Source organism: Pelodiscus sinensis, chromosome 16 (assembly GCF_052426305.1).
Source record: "Pelodiscus sinensis isolate ZL-2025 chromosome 16, ASM5242630v1, whole genome shotgun sequence".
NCBI classification, from domain to species: Eukaryota; Metazoa; Chordata; order Testudines; family Trionychidae; genus Pelodiscus; species Pelodiscus sinensis.
In genome coordinates this window covers 17408733-17426241 of record NC_143067.1, presented here as the reverse complement: position 1 = coordinate 17426241, position 17509 = coordinate 17408733, and the positions used below count along the sequence as shown (strand labels likewise).

The 17509-nt window shown below is 46.7% G+C and overlaps 1 long non-coding RNA gene across 5 annotated transcripts in view; it reads right to left on the bottom strand.

Moving 5' to 3' along the window:
* Positions 1-10092, bottom strand: part of LOC142818728 (uncharacterized) — a 123063-nt gene extending 112971 nt beyond the window's left edge. For 3 of the 5 annotated variants that reach the window (XR_016346950.1, XR_012896350.2, XR_012896349.2), the window contains exon 1: positions 9437-10091. This is a non-coding gene — a long non-coding RNA (uncharacterized LOC142818728). Of the gene's footprint in view, positions 1-9436 lie in introns of all 5 variants that reach the window. The other 2 variants (XR_016346951.1, XR_016346949.1) reach the window with 2 other exon arrangements.
* Positions 10093-17509: the final 7417 nt, after the last annotated feature.

The window sequence follows — 17509 nt, the reverse complement described above, 5'->3', positions numbered from 1 at the left end:
ATGGGTAGCAGTCCTCAAGTTACACTGTATCACTTTCCTGCTATGTTGAGAAGCTTTCATCATGATGCCACCACTGCATTTTAGACACCTGCGTGCAAAGGCTTCCCAAGAGTATCCCCCAGCTGGCCCAAGAGACTGGCAAAAATTGACAGAGAGGTGAAGCTGGCAAAGGTCAACAGAGAACAGGGCCCTGCTGCTAGAAAACACAGGTGAGGAAGAGACCTATGGTATGGGCCCTCAAATGAGTCTGGGACAACCTTCCTTGCTTTCAGTGCAGCCCTCCCAACCTCCTGTGTGTTAGCGGAGCACAGGCCTTACATACACACCATCCCCTTTTTGTAGGACCGCTCCCTGGTAAAGTCTAGTACACACCACCAAGCAGCAAACATTCAAATGCTCTCTGGATCACTGTTACTGCTTAGGGAAAGCTGCCACAAATGAGAGACCGGTGGGACGGGGCCCGTCACTGGCATGTGTCCACAGCAGCTGTGAAGTGAGAAGCGCGGCTGCTACAGCTTTCTTTCCCCTGCAGAGGCTCGTGATGAGACAGGAAAGGGCTGGGTTGGGTGTTAGCTTAAGAGCAAGTAGCAGCCTCTGAGGTAAGAGACTCAAAGGCCTGAATTTGCAGAGCAACTAGAAAGGCCCTGAATCACCCCATGCAACGTATTAGACACAGCCTCACAGAGCAGCGCCTGGAATAGGCTCTGCTGTTTTCCTCCTTGCAGGAAGCACCATGCAACCATTACTGTATTTCCCAGAAAACAGCAACATGCACCTGTCAATTCAGTTGTGACCCTAGAAATGAAATGGGGGAGGGGGAAGGGGAAGAGCCCTGTGGTTTGGTAGTAGGTTCTTTGCCACTATACTGGAGAACTAGGGCTGGGCTCCAGACCTGGGGCCAAATTCATCTCTGATGCAAGTCCAGTGATGCCACTGGAATAAGTTTGACTCTCTGGTGTGGAGTTACACGCTCAGCCTCCAGGGCAGGTGGGAGAGCAGGAAAGGAGACAATGGGGTGACAAACATGGTAGTGGCTCAAGCAGAGACAGACTCAACCCCAACCCAACCCCGGATGAATCTGCAGTGCTGATGTCTGTTACGTGCAACAGCTGTTTGTACGAGGTACAGGCCAGGGAAACCTCCCCTGCAAGGCCCTTCTGGGGCCTGCAGCACCCCAGGGGAGAGCAGCGAGATAAGAAAGGGGAGATGGGAATCCAAGGGCTATAGATCCAGGAATGCAAATCCGGAGTCATGCCACTGATCTCAACAGGCTGACGCCAAACTGACACTGGCCAAAGGGATCAGAATCTGGTGAGACAGTTTGGCCGACACGCTGCTCCAGAATCAGCACCTCACCTGCTCTTCACTCCACCTGGCAGCGGAGTGGGAGAGGAATATGGACGGCCACTAGCCTCCATTGTTCTTTCCCATCTGACGTCATCCTGTGGCTAACGCAATTTACAACCCACTGTGAATACTTGAAAAATGTACAACACAGGCATCCATATCTGGGCATGAGCTGTATTATTCACATCAACAGAGCTCAGTCAAATGCAATTCCAACTAGGCTGCTATGGTATCTAAAGATTAATAAAAGCATATGCCTTGACTATAAAAAATCTCCTCTAAGGGGAGCTGGCTTGTAACACTGGCTCAAAATAACACACTCTGCCCAGACCCCTTCTCAGCCCACGCACTCCTCCCAAACATACTCAATTCTACACCAGCCAGGGAATTCCCTTGCTACAAGGGTATTCCCCTGTAGGGCCTGATTCTGTTAGCCCTTTTATGTTGCCACAACAGTGCAACGAGTGGAACCCAGCCTCTGGAACACTGTGCTTTGTCTAAGGTAGCTAATCTGTTCCTTGAGGCTGGGAATGGGTCTCTTTTAGGTGAGGATGGTGCCCAGAAGGCTCTGAGGACAAACAAAAGCAACAACAAACATGAGCAATTTTTGAAAAAAGCTTCCCTTGCAAGTCACCTCTGATAAAACAAGAAAATGAAAACGGCGTGCTAAACTAATATTTTAAAAAAGGAACAAACAAGGACACTCTAGGATTGCCTCTCCATTTCAACATGAAGGACACCCAGAAAATAAACACAAAGCCAGTAAAACAGACCCATACTAACAATCTGGAGCTGAGATCATTGGAAGCCTTATTTGCCTACCACACACCGCGGTGCGGTGCCAGTTAAGAATGTGGGCATATTTCCTGTTTGTCCTTTATTTGTTTTGTATGACAGGTTTTACCTTTGCATAAGGACATTCTTGCAGGTGCTACTGCCCTCTACAGTCCTAGGCAAGCCAGTCATCACTGAACACCACAGAGCAAATTGGAACCAGGCAGTAGGCAGACCCCATCAGAGGGCATGTCTTTTCTTAACCCCGATTTGCAGTTGTTTATATCTTCTCTTAAGAAACTTTCTCCTAAGCAGATTTGCCTCATGGTAAGTCTTTAACCCAGGAGAGAATTTCTTATTCCTGGAAAATTTGAAGAAAATCCATCTAGCCATTTTTGGGCTGACCCCAGTTCCCCAGGATCTCTGACTCACAAGGAACACTGCTTAACCCAGCTGGGATTCTTGTTGAGATGGTCCAAATGTATCGGGAAAGCACATGCATCAATTTCAATAGCTCTCTGTGGAGTCAGCCATGTTCCTTACTCAGGTGTCTATTGAAGGGGAGAGTAGCTCCCATAGGGCTTTGTGAAAAATCCACTTTATGTACTTCTCACGGCTCACATAATGTCCTGGAAGTGTGGGGAGAAGGTACAGTCACAGCCTGGTCCCCGGAACAGGCACACCACCCAAGTGGGGGGAAGCTGCATGCCATAATGGGGCATAGAAGGGGGCATGCTCCCCCTACACACAGGTGCGCTCCAGGAGACACTCCACCTACACACACACACACACACACACACACACACACACACACACACACACTTTCTCTCTCTCTCTCTCTCTCTCCATTTGGGATGGCTCTGAACCAGCCCTTTCTCTGGGTGTCAGCCCAAAGGCCCAAACTAGCCTTTGTATCAACAGCAATACAACCAATTTGTATTGGCTCACAAATGATCAGCCAAACTGTTCTCCCTCGTAAAACGAGGTTTTCCACAGTTGAAAAAACTGCTGCGTTCTTTCGATTTACTTTCGAAAGAACGCAGCAGCAGTCTAGACGCAGGAGAAGTTTTTTTGAAAAAATCCTGTAGTCTAGACACATCATAACTGGGGTTTGCCAGGTCAAGACCTGGCTGGGAGGCTGCAAAGAAAAACTAAGGGTGAGGAGGCTGCTGCAGGAAACAATGGGTGGCATCAACTCAGTCCTGAATTGGTGCCACTGTCTCAGCATGCTGTTGTGCTTAACTAGCCTGTTGCACAGCAGCCTCCAGAAGCTGCTCTCCCTGGTCTGCAGTTCAAGGAGGCCTCCAGAAGCGGTGACCCCTCCTTTCTCAGAATCTACCTGGCACGATCTCACCCACCCCGACCTGCCTTGTCTCTGCTCTGCAGGTGGTGTGATTAGCTTCCCTTCTCGGATCCACACGTGCACCCAGGCCTGGTGAGAACAGTTTTCTGAGGTTCCTGCAGACAGTGAGTGAGAGAGTGACATGGCAGAGTCTGTGGAGGATGGCCTTGTAATGGTGGTGCTGGACTAGAATTCAGGAGTACAGGATTCATTCCTGCCACTGACTTAGGACAAGTCAATTCTCAGGTCCTTATCTGTAAAGTGGGGGTAATCATTCTACTTTTGGCTTGGTTAGTTACTCTTGGTTGATACAACTCTAAGCTCAGTGTTCGCCAAGCTCTCAAAGGGCTTCTGTAATTATTCCTAGGGAACTGTGCACCGCTGTGCATGCACATAATTCATGTGCTGCATATTAGTTTTCAGAATATAGGTTCTGCTGGAAAGTTACTGAAGTCCTGTCTTTTGCCCACCAGAATCTGCTGTGGTGCTAGAACAGAGCAGCCCAACCCCAGCTATGATAGGGAACAGAAAGAGCCTGCAGTGCCTTCTTCACTGTGCCTGTTGGACCAGGTAGGAGACAGGAGATCTGGGGAGACAGATAGTGTGGGGCTGCTTGGGGATCACAGAGAGGGGCTCATAATGTTAGTGGAAGAGGACAGACTGGGGCACGGGCTAAATGGAAGTGGAGGTGCAGGGTCACATTGGAACAGCAAGGCCACATGGGAATGGGGGAGTGGGCGTCTGAATGGAAGTGGAGGGACACATATGGAGAGAGGGCTCAAAGACACATAGGACAAGGACAGATGTGCCTGAATGAATGGGAGAGGCTAGGGCTCAGTCCAGGTCTGCCTGGGGGAAGCTCTCTAATAATCCCTTTCTGCTCCCCGCTTCTAAAAATCCCTGTTTTATACTTTTCCCACCCATACTCAACAACCCTAAGTTCACACCTAGGCTCCTCCCCAGAAATTACTTCTCTCTCCCTCAGATCTTCTGTTACTCATGACTCTGTCAAGCCTTTGCCCTGCTTCTGAGAAATACAGTTCTGAGGTGTAGTTTAAATGACTTATTACTCAGAGTTCTGGACTAAATCATAGAACACTAGGGCTACGTCTAGATTGCATCTCTTTTTCATAAAAGGGATGCAAATTAGACTTATCACAATTGCTAATGAAGCGGGGATTTAAATCTCCCCCACTTCATTAGCATAAAAATGGCTGCTGCTTTTTTTCGGCACGGAGCTTTACCGGAAAAAAGCGCCAGTCTTGACATGGATCTTTCGGAAAATAAAGCCTTTTCCGAAAGATCCCTTATTCCGAGATAAGGGATCTTTCGGAAAAGGCTTTAGATGTCTAGACTGGCGCTTTTTTCCGGCAAAGCTCCGTGCCGAAAAAAAGCGGCAGCCATTTTTATGCTAATGAAGCGGGGGAGATTTAAATCCCCGCTACATTAGCAATTGCGATAAGTCTAATTTGCATCCCTTTTACGAAAAAGAGATGCAATCTAGACGTAGCCTAGGACTGGAAGGGACCTTGAGAGGTCATCGAGTCCAGTCCCCTGCCCTCATGGCAGGACCAAACACCATTTTAGATCATCCCTGAGAGATGTCTATCTAACCTGTTCTTAAATATCTCCAGCGATGGAGATTTCACAACCTCCCTAGGCAATTTATTCCAGTGTTTAATCACTCTGACAGTTGGGAAGTTTTTCCTAATGTCCGACCTAAACCTCCCTTGCTGCAGCTTAAGCCCATTGCTTCTCGTCCTAACCTCAGAGGCAAAGAAAACAATTTGTCTTCCTCCTCCTTGTGATGTCCTTTTAGATACCTGAAAACTGCTATCATGTCCCCTCTCAGTCTTCTCCTTTCCAAACTACACAAGCCCAATTCTTTCAGTCTTCCCTCATGGCTCATGTTCTCTAGACCTTTAATATGCCTGGTAAGGAATCTATTTGTCATTAAATATTTCCCAAATCTTTTTTGCTTTCTATATTATTACAGACATACTTGCTGACTGGTATTTTGAAATAAATTATCAAAATAACTGAAATGGGTGTGATTATATTATGCTATTTTGACAAATAAAATAACCAGAATTTTGCAGAATTTTAAAATATTGCATGCAGGATTTTTAATTATTTGGTGCAGGATTTTTAATTTTTTCGGTGCAGAATTCACCTACAAGTAAAATTACTGTAACGTACAGAACAAATGAAAATATAGTGAATAAGGGGGCTGCTTAATAAAGTATAGGGAGGAGCAACTAAAGCACAGAGCAAGGGAAGGAGGTGAAGATTTTTAAAGTGACATGATGAGAGGCTGGAAGTGGGGCACAGAACAACAGAAAGAAGGGGGAGGGGCGGAAAGAGAGAGAGAGAGAGCGCACACACAGTGCAGGGAGAGGAATGGGAAAGGAGAAAAAAAACCTTGCAGCCTGGAAAGATTTCCCCAAGAAAAAGCAGAGCAGTGCAGTAGAAGAGGAGATTCAGGAACAGCAGAAATAGAAGGGATATCATTGCACTGCAAGATTATTAGAAGGAATGTCGGATTTTACAGATAACATCTATACAGAATTAGACATGAAATACGTGACAGTCAGAGCATTATACATGTACAAATGCTGGGTAGGCAACATCTTGTGGAGGCAAGTCAATGAAAGCAACACCATCCCCAATTGAAATGCTCCAAGCACTAGCAGACACTGCTCTTTATAATTCTATGATGTTCAGAACTAAAAGGTGACTGAAGAATTCTCCTAGTGTCGACTGGCAGTTCCCCCAACTTTGTGTACTTCTCGGTCCCCCTTGGTAAGCATGACAGGTCTCTGTCTTATGAATGGAAGTTTTCCCATTTTTTTAGAAAACACCAGATTTCATCATGTCACAAGGATTTCCAGAAGCATGCGCTGGAGGAAGAGAGATTCCAGGCCCACGTTATCAGGTTAATCGATGACTATACAGCTCATTGTTGCAACCCCTGTTACATGTTTGCTCCAAATCTGGTCAACTAAAGTATCTTATAATTTGCTGGTAATGTGTATGCAATTTGTATGCATGTATCATTTTTGTATTTGAAGTTATAATTATTGGCTGTGTGCTTATATTTCAGATATTTGCTTCTGGGAGACTGTAACAGGAGGCTTGGCCAGCCTACTGTGAAAGGACCACTAGTGAAGTGAATAGTGGTATTTGACAGTTCACGTCTGGTGAGCTTTTCTGTGAACGTTCAGCCCAGCATGGGAGCAAGGGGGTCTTCCTGCAAAGAACAGAATCTTGCCTGGACAGATGACTTACTCATGTGACAAACAACATCTTGGAATATGCTTTGACACAGGAAAACAATGTGAGTCTCTCCACATGGCTGAGGATATAAAAAGGACCCTGGAAATGCCTCTATTTTGTCTTCAGTCTGGCTTCTCACCTCTGAAGGATCTTTGCTATGAACTGAAGCTTGAACAAAGGACTGATGACCCATCCTAACAGTGGATGTCTTCCAAAGACTTGATTTAAGACAGCAGATTATTCTACCTCTGCTACAAGCCTGCACCACGAATTTTGCAATAGGTGTATATATTTGATTCCTTTAACAATTTTAACTTGCTTGCTTGCTTTCTATGAATAAACCTTTACATTTCAGAACCTAAAGAACTGGCCATTGGTGTGCTTTTGGGCTAAGATTGAAGTTATAAATTGGCCTGGAAATGTGGTTGGTCATTTGGGAGCAGAGGAACTTGTTTAGATTTGGTGAGATGGGTTTTCATAACCTCTTGGTCTGCACAAGGTGGTGGTGAACTGTTGTGTCTTAGGGCATGTCTACACAGTAGCGCGTACCTCAAAATAAGCCCCAATTTATTTTGGGCTGTAAGTAGCCCTGTTTCTAAGGAATTTGCCTTGAATTGACCATCTCAGAAGTGCCCCCAGAACTCTCTGTATTACACCCCAGCTGAAATGCTTGTCACCTCCAAGTACCAGATGACACTGCTCTATAATCCTATTACCTTTGAAACTGAAGGACACTTTGGAGAAATCTCCCTGCCTCTGTTAGGAGTTCCCCATCTCTGTGTAGTTCTCAGTCCACCCTGGTAAGCATGACAGTCCTCTGTCTCATTAACAGAAGTTTCCCCTTCCCTTTAGAAAACACCAGATTGCACAATGTCACAAGGATTTCCAGAAGCATGTGCTGGAGGAAGAGAGCCTCCAATTATCCTTCAACTTTCCCCAGATTATTTTGCTCAAAGAGAGATTGCCCAGCCTGTTCAAACCTGCCAGGCCAAAGCAACTAAGCATATCCAGAGACTTTAAAAAGCAAGTCCTAGGAAAACATCCTGCATGTCACAGCACAGTTCCGTGCAAAATGAAAGTCACAAAAAGCACTAGAAAAAGTATGGAAGGGAACAACTGTTAATGGGCATTTCCCTCACTAATTTCTATTGATGCAGTCCTTAAAGTCCATACCTGTTGCTTAGTGCAAGGACTGTGATAGCTGGTTTTACAAATGCACAATGAATTGACTTTAGAAATGTACCTGTTAATGAGGAATGGGAAGATTTGCCTCACGGTGGGGTGAGGGTAGACCAAAGCCACAAAAGTGTGCAGCATTTACAGGGTTTTAAACAAATGGACATTCCCGCCCCTTATGGTTACAAAGGCATCCTAATGCGAGTATAAATGGATGTCTTCCTGAGTCTGCAGACAGCTGGTTCCCATACCTCTATTGCTATTCATAGTTCTGCAAAGCAACAGCTGAGTGATAGTGATATAAATGATCAATTTTAATGCTGCTCTCAAAATCCTGGGGGGTGGAGGGGAAGAGGAGTGGGAGGTATGTCAGTTTCATGCTGTTTCCTTGAGAAATTGCTGAGCAACAGCAACGCGAGCATGGGTGTAATTCTACTCTGTACTAGCCTGCCTCAAGTTAACTCTGCTGACATGGGGACTCTGCTGACAAGCATCATGAGTGTGCTTTGATTAGTCCCATTTCAAAGAGGATTAGATCAAAGCACTCTAAGGAACTACTGATGCATGTCAGACCGTAAGTCTGAGGCAAGCTAGCGCAGCGTAGATTCACAGCCCTGCTTGCTGCAAACCAAATGTTTGTTTAGACGAGCCCTAAGTGCTTCACAAACTCAATTTCTTTTCACAAAACCCCCACCCATGGAAGGTAATCCTGATTTCCAATCCAGTCAGCCCAAAAAGTCAGGAGGATAACAACAAGCAGCCTTGGCCTCCAAATGGACAATGGAAATTAACTACAGGAACAGTTTGTTAGGAACAAAAAACCTTTACACTTGCTGCCCTATAGAAACTCTACCCCAGACCCACCCCATCTCCCTGCTTTCCCTCAGGCTTACCCTCCCTTTCTCTCTCTTCCCTTTCATCTGCTCCTTTCCCTATGGCCCTTTGGTTCCCCTCTCCCCGTTTCAGTACAGTCCTTAGGGAACCACTAAGACCTTCCTCCTCCTCCCTCTCTCCTTTCCCTATGCCCCTTTGGTCTCCCTCTCACCTCTCTCTTTCCTCTCCCCTCTAGCTTTCCTTCCTATCCCTCCCTTCTCTCTGCTCCCTCAGCCTTCCCATTTCCCTCTGAACCCTCTGGTCCCCTGCTCACCACATCTCTTTTCTTTGCCCTCTTGTAGTCCCTTCCCTCTGTCCCCACTCCAACACTCCCATCCTTTCCCTCTGCTCCTTTGGTCCCTCTTCCAGCTCCTTTCTTCCTTTTAGTCCCCTTCCCACCTCCCCACCTTGTCCCTTCCTTCTGCCCTCTTGGCATCCCTTTTCCACTCCCCTTATCCTTTTCTTCAGTCCCTTCCCTCCCAGCTCTGCCCTTTCTCTCTGTCCCCTTGCGACTTTCTTTCCCTCCGCACCCTCTTCACCGTTCCCATAGTCTTAGTGGAGGATTCCAACTCTCTGAGCCTGACTCTCAGGTTCACGAGAGCTCCCCAGGGCTGCCCCCACCTGGAACTGTGTCAAGAAACACCTTACCTGTACATATATCTCTTTTCCTCTTCAGCATAGTCCTTAGGGAACCACGGTGGCTAGGACACAGCAGGCAGTGGGGCAGATGCTTAGTCTGGTCCAGACTGCACCCACAGGTTGTCTGCTATTTCCAGAGGTGTGTAGGATCTCATTTCCTAGCATACTGCCATTTGGAGACTGAGTCTTGTGTCTCGTGTTTCTGAGGCACAAGCTGCGTGAACCCCAACCGGGCTGTTTTTCTCTGCCGTCAAAACAAAGGCTGGTCACTTTCACTTTTCCTTTAGGCAGCATCCTCCAAAAATATAGGTGGGGGAGGGAATAGAGAGAGCTGTGGCTGGAGAAAGTGAAAGTGCAGGAGAACGGAGGTAGAGCAATGGCCTAAATACTCAGAATTTTCCCAGGGATTGTTGTATTTCAGAATGTTTGGAGACAGAGGACAGGCAGAATGGGGCAAGGGAGGAGAGAAAAGAAACTAAAATCAAGGCAGGAGGACAGGATAGGAGGCACTCAAATTCTACAGGGGTGGAAGATGATATAATTGGAGATTCAGGCTTGGTGGTGGGAGAAAACTCTTCTGTGAGGTCAGATAAATGTTTATTTGATGGGTTGCATGAAACTTTTAAACTTAGGGTATGTCTACACTACAAAGTTAATTCGAACTAACAGACGTTAGTTCGAATTAACTGTGATAGGCACTACACATGCAAACCGCTAGTTTGAACTTAATTCGAACTAGCAGAGCGCTTATTCGAACTAGATAAACCTCATTCCACGAGGACTAACGCCTAGTTCGAATTAACTAGTTCGAATTAAGGGCTGTGTAGCCACTTGGTTCGAACTAGTGGGAGGCTAGCCCTCCCCAGCTTTCCCTGGTGGCCACTCTGGGCACCACCAGGGAAACTCTTCTGCCCTCCTCCCAGCCCCGGAGCCCTTAAAGGGGTAGGGGCTGGTTACGGTACCCGTGCCAGGTGCAAGCCTGACAGCACCCAGCCTGCAGTCCCTGCACGTGGCATGGCTTGAGCCAGCCACCCGCTGCCACCCAGCCCTTCGCCTCTTCCCGGGACCAGGCTGGCGGCTCCCGGGAGCCTGCCCAGGTCCACAGAAGGCAGGCGCCCGCCTGGTCTAGTGTAGACATTGTGGACCTTATCCACGACCTCCACACTAGGCACAGGAAAGTGGCCGTCTAGGGCAGGAGAGCTGCCAGTCTGGCCTCCCTGGAGCAGGTTTGCATGAAAATCAAGGTGGTCCACTGAGACCCCCGACCCTGAGCTTAGAATGGCCGTACTGGGTCAGACCAAAGGTCCATCTAGCCCAGTAGCCTGTCTGTCAACAGCGGCCAACACTAGGTACCCTGGAGGGGATGGACCAAAGACAATGACCAAGCCATTTGTCTCGTGCCATCCCTCTCCAGCCTTCCACAAACAGAGGCCAGGGAAACCATTTCTACCCCCTGGCTAATAGCACTCCATGGACCCAACCTCCATGACCTTATCTCACTTCTCTTTAAACTCTGTTATAGTTCTAGCCTTTTCTAAGCTGAAAAGTCCCAGTCTCTTTAGCCTCTCTTCATATGGGACCTGTTCCAAACCCCTGATCATTTTAGTTGCCCTCCCCTCTCCCACCCTCTCTCTTCCCCTCTCCCACCTCCTTTTCCCAGTCTCCCTGAGTTTTGTTCAATAAAGAGAGTTTCTATTTTTGAACACACGTGTCCTTTATTTTGTACATCAGGAAGGGGGGGTAGGGAGGGGTAAGTGGAAGGAGGTGAGGGAGGAATGGGGTACGAGCCCCTGATGGGGATGATTGGGCTGGCTCTGCGGGCTCCTCGGGGTGCAAGCTCTCCTGAAGCCCCTTGATTGACCCCCCCTCCAGATGGCAGCCTGCAGCAAGTGTAGCCGGGCTCATGGCCGAGTGCTGTGATGTGCCAAGTGTGGGCACTCAGGGCACTCCAAGCCAGGACTGCTTTGAAATCGGGGAACCCCTGAGAACTGTCTGTCCGGGGTGGGGGTTGGGTCCCTTTAAGCAAAGCTATCGGCTAGCTGATGCCCTGCCGGCACTGCTTCCGGCCATCCTTAACCTCGGTTCAGGGTCCACTCTGTGGACATGCTAGTTCGAATTAACAGAACCCTAATTCATACTAGTTTTTAAGTCTAGATGCGCTAATTCGAATTAGCTTAGTTCAAATTAACTAATTCGAACTAAGTTAGTTCGAATTAGTCTGTAGTGTAGACATACCCTTACTGATTACTGTGCACCGCAGCCTTGTTTTGGTGCAACTTTGATATCTCTAGAATTCTTGTCCCCATGACTGTCTCTCGCGTTTCTGGCCTGCAGAACACAGCCTGACTCTTTTCCCCTTTCTATTTACAAAATGCACAGAGAGATTTTTACAAGCATCTCCACAAAAAACTATATCATCCAATAATTAAAATGCTTTGTGTCCTCTTCTTAATAATCCTAAATCTCTTTCTGCTCTACTGCTCTGTTCTTTTATATATGACACAGAAACTAGACAGTTTCTACGACAAAGGCTAAATGAACTCAAGTCAGATATCAGAAATGGTAATACACAAAAACCTGTAAGAACATATTTTAACCTACGTGCGCACTCATTAATGGATTTAAAAGTAGCCATTCTTCTACAAAGGAATTTCAAAAGCCAACCACAGAAAGCAACTGAAGAACTAGCCTTCATATGCAAATTTGACAGTCTCTTTCATGGCCTAAACAAAAACATGAACTGGTTGAACTGTTATATTCAACACCCAAATGACATTAAAAGCCTAGTATGGGACACTTACAAGCTACTCAGTTAGCCTCAAAAGCAGTGGCACTACAATTGACAGGTTTTTTAAAATCCCTGTCTACCTTCTTTTTCTGTTATAAATTAGGAGGTTCCCCCTTTTTTCTCCAAGGGAGTGGGTTTTGTTTATAAAAGCTCATGATATATTTTTTGTTAGTCTCAAAGGTGCTACAGGACTACCTGTTGTTTTTTCAAAGTTACAGACTAACAAGTCTACCCGTCTGAGACTATATGACACAGAAACATTCCTGAAAGTGACTGCTCAAACATTTTCTTCCTAAGGACAGGTAGGCCAAATGCTGATATAATGCCCCCAGCTAGCTGGACACACCTGGAAATTAGAGATCAACAATTTGCATAAAGAAATTTGGTCCATGGGAAGTGGGATGAACTAGAAAGGAAGGAGAGGGCATAAAACACGAGAGAAAGTGAGTAGCTGGGTGAGGACAAGGAGGGAGAGAGAAGTAAATCCTGAAGTAGACAGGGCCACAGTGTGATACAGACCTCTGAGGTGGGTCTGAGATAGATGCTCAGTAGGAAAGAGGTGCTATAAAAAAAGGTAAGTGCTGTAGGGGCCCTAACATTTCCTCATAAGCTAAAGGCATGGCATTGCCAAGGAATGCAGACCCCAAATTTCTCTACAACCTTTTTAAGCCCTGCAGAAGGTCACAAATAATTCCTTCCGGAATCATCTTCACAACTATGGAGCAGCCAGTGTATTGAAAGCCTGAGAAGTGGCTATAACAAACATCACCGATAGTGTCACAATAGTACGTCCACAATAGCCTTGCTGTGTTAGGCTTCTTCTCAAAGACTCCTCCATGATGAAAGTCGGGCAGGCATGGAGTTGGCTGTGAGTGGGGTTGTAAGGCCCCACTGGTTCTAACTGGAGCCCCATTGGTAGCAACAGTGAGAGACAGGGCTGGTCAGACATTTGCCTTCACAACTGGTTTTTTTTTATGGAAAATTGGATTCACTACTGCACAACATTTTTCACCAACACCTGCTTTCTCTGGAAATAAACAAACAAACAAACAAACAAACACATTTTCAGCTTTCAAATTTCTGGTAAAAAAAACAAACAAATTTTCTGAATCAACTCTAGTGAAAAATTGTTGATCAAAACAAAACTAAATAAAACTTTAGCACCAACAGCCTCCCACCCTTTAGCTGCATGTAAATATGGTAAAGGGACTTGTCTCTTTATGTCAAGATTCATGATTTAGGGTGAATGCACTGTCATTTTTCCTGTGAAGAGGAGGTGGCCCTTCACTTCAGAGGGTGGGGAAGTGACAGAGGAGAAAAGAGGGACACTGGAGGGATAGAGACAGGCAATGGGAAGCCCCCCAAAATGAGAGAGTTAATGGAGAGGACCAGGGAGAAGACAACTTGAAGGGACAGAAGGCAACTGGGACTTGAGGAAAACCAAGAGGAAGTGGAGAGACTAAGGCTGAGCAGGACAGACTGACATGCAGAGGAGAGGTCCTTTGGGTTGTCAAGTCAGTCCATGTTTGATGGCGAGTTCCTGACAATCAGTTCTGGTCATTTCCTATCTTTAATTCCTGTGGTCAACAGAGATCAGAAACCAAAGGTCCTTCAGAGCCAATGGGTCTGGTCTGATGTGCATTCCTACAAGCAAGCACTACTAGAGTCATACCCATCTCTTTAGGAAGTCACAAAGACTGATTTGGGGATTAGACAACACCCAGCAAGAGATCTGGGGAAAGAGAAACCTTGAACCAAATAATAAGTCACAACAGTAACAACCACCTCCGCCACCTGTGAGGGTATGTCTACACTACAGCATTATTTCAAAATATCTAATTTCGAAATAGTTAATTCTAAATAGCTTATTTTGAAATAACATGTTTACACACAAAATGTATTTCGAAATAGCGTTTTGCTATTTCATAATAATGCGTCTTATGTTCTTATGTTCATCTGAGTGGACATTGAATCGCATTTAAGGCTGGTTGGAACCAGTTCCAGCAGGGCATCAAGTCAGGAGTTACTTTGTGTGTCCGCTGCCTGAGGCTATGTGAGGCCTGTGCTTAAAGGGACTCCCCCTCCGGACAGCTGGTTCTCAGGTTTCCCTGCTTGCTTGCCTACCTCGATGAGGGACAGCAAAGCATTTTTGTCTCTATGTGCTCTGGTTGCCCTCACTCAGGATAACACAGCACTCTGCAACATGGAGCCAGAGCTGCCCCTGGGTACTCTGGTGCTTCTCTTAGGGAATGTCTACACTTGCACCCTAGTTCGAACTAGGGTAATGAAGCAGGGATTTAAATATCCTGCGCTTCATTAGCATGATCTCGCTGGCGCGCTAGTTCGAATCATAACTGATTTGAACCAGGAAGTACACGCCGGGATGTGTTAGTTCGAACCAACCCCCTTGATCCGAACTAACGTTACTCCTCATTTTTTGAGATATTTAAATCCCCGCTTCATTAGCAATTTCGAATGCCTGCATTTGCATCCCTAGTTCGAACTAGGGTGCAAATGTAGACATACCTTTGGACGCGTTGCTGCAAACCTGGCTGCACTTTCTACAGGCTGCCTTCCAGGAGGTATATCAGGGGGCTGTCAGTATCCAGGAGGCCCTGCGGGAGAGCTTCCACCCTGAGGAGCACTAAGAATCTCCCTGGTCTGCCCCACTGAGGGCTTGTGCCTCATTCCTCCCTCACATCCTTCCACCTACCCCTCACTAGCCTCCCTTCCTGATGTAAAATAAAATACATGGATTTCTCCCCCTCCCGCTTCTCCCTCCACTCCCTCCCCACACCCCCGGGGACGCCAAGGCTCCCGTACCCACGGTGCTGGGTGACAGTTTGACCCAGTGAGATCCCCAACCCTGAGTCCTGAGCTTCCCCTCCCCTTTCTTCCCTTTGCTTCCCCCTTCCAGCTCCTTCCCAGTTTTCCCCTTCCCCAGTCTCACCAGAGTTTCGTTTCCCCCCACCCAAGTTTTGTTAAATAAAGAGAGTTTGTGTTCATGATGAAAATAAAGGAGCGTCGGCAGGCATATGCCAGGGCCACAGGGAGCAGCTCCCAACCAGGTGCAGACCCACACACTTGCCCCTATTTTGATGCCCTGGTTCGAATCAGCTGTGATTCAAACTAGCGCCCCAGTGAGATCTTGCTAATGAAATGCAGGATATTTAAATCCCTGCTTCATTGACTGTTTCGAATGCCTGCATTTGCATCCCTAGTTTGAACTAGGGTGCAAGTGTAGACATACCCTTATAAGAGAATAGCCTGTGCCCACAGAGATAGAGCTACAAGTAATTTACTAGCAGATTTTCCAGGCATTGCCCAGATGTGTACGGGTATGTCCAGGCCCCATGAGTGCACAGGGCTGGGGGGAAGAGAGAATCCCCAGGCCCCAGATGAAGCAGCATGGGAGAGGGGAATCAGGAATCCCTATTTTGTGGGCAAAGTTGCGAGGTGGGGGGGAAGGAAGGGAATCCTCTGTCCCTGAGAGGAGTGGCACAAAGGTGGGTGGGGGGAGAGGTAGGCATGGCATAGTCCTATAGGGAACCACATGTGGGGAGGGGGGAGAAGAGCATCCCTAGGTCCTGTGAGGCGCCATGAGAGCAGAGGAGGGAATACCCAAGTCCCAGGTGAAGTAGCGTGGTGGGGAGGGAGGAAGGAGGGAATCCTTAGGGCCCATGAGGAGGCATGGGGATGAGGGTGCAAAGGGAATCCCCACAGTCCAGGTGAAGTGGTGGTGGGGGTGGGGAAGGGGGAAATTGATAGGGCCCCATAGAAACCTCACAGCAAGAGGGAATCTCCACGCACCTGTGTGTAGTGGCGGGAGAAGAGGGAGCGTGTAGGCCCCTTAGGTGGAGGTGGGGGAAATCCCCAGACCCCGTAGCAAATGCCACGCCTGGTAGCTGTGCAGGAAGAGGGAAATCTTACCTACAGAAGGTGGCCTGGCCACCAATATGCAGAGCACCATCCCCAGCCAGTCAGTCTCCTGCTGGTGTGGCTGTCCGCAGTGCCCCTCTCCGCTCAGTGCCCCCAGCTGTGAGTGTGAGGATCACATCCCTCCTCTTTCTGCACCTCCCTTTGCATGTTATGGAAAACAGCCCCATTCACACCACTTCCCAGTTCTTGGCACAACCAAACCCTGCCCTTGCTTTAAGTTAGGGTAAGAGGAAGCTGCCTACCAAATTTGGAGACATTCTTGCACAAACAGACGGACATTTCATTTCTAAAATACATATGTAGATTTAAAGCATTATATTTAGTTAAGCATACTTAGCAGTAAGTTATAATGTGTGTATATTGTATCAGAGGGGTAGCTGTGTTAGTCTGAATCTGCAAGAACAACGAGAAGTCCTGTGGCACATTATAGACTAACAGATTTATTGTAGCATAAGCTTTCGTGGGCAAAGACCCACTTCGTCATCGAGTTATAATGTGTGTATATGTATTTCTATATTTTCAAACTGTTATATTTTTACTATGCACGGTCTTCTATTAAATGCTGTTCTAGGTAGGTGGAATCCTGTTCTGTTTGTTCCATTTTAAAAAAGTCCCCGTTATTTTTTGACAACCAACTGTATTAAGTTGGCTACCATTAAATAATCTTTTACCCTCAGCTCTCACCTGCCAAGTAAATTATATCACCTCCATGACAGACCACCACTGAGGCCATGAATCTGTTTTAGGAAAGGCTGACCCATGGATATATTTCAAATTGTAACACAATAACCTTCCTCTGAGAGGTCTCTTTACACCAGTGTTTCTTAAACAATGTTCTGCGGAACATTGGTATCTGTGAACAAGTTGCAGGTATGCCACTACCTCTTCTTTGTTTTTGTCTTGTTTTGGTCTGACAACAATTTGTTTTTTGAAGAAAATTTTCATAGGTGTTCCACATAAAAAAATATTATTGTTTGGTGTTCTGTGGTCTCAAAAAGTTTAAGAAACACTGCTTTACACCTATGTAAAGCCATGGCCGAACCCAGGGAAAGAGTGTGCAAGAAAATGCTGGTTAGAAGCAAAGCTAGTGGAGCTCTGTGATGCTTTAACCTAATGGCAATTGCTCTGCATATTCTGTTTCCACCCCGTGAGTTACTTTGCCCAGTTTCCTACCAAACTTGATTAACACACCTACACATATTCCCATCCAAAGAATCTATCAGACAAGAGGCTCTGTACATGGCTGAAATCTGTACAATGTCATTCAACTGCAGAGAGTAACTGCACATGATACAGAAGGCCTTCAAGTAACATTGAAAAAAAAATTTGGGATCCTGGGTGTGCTACCAAGAGGA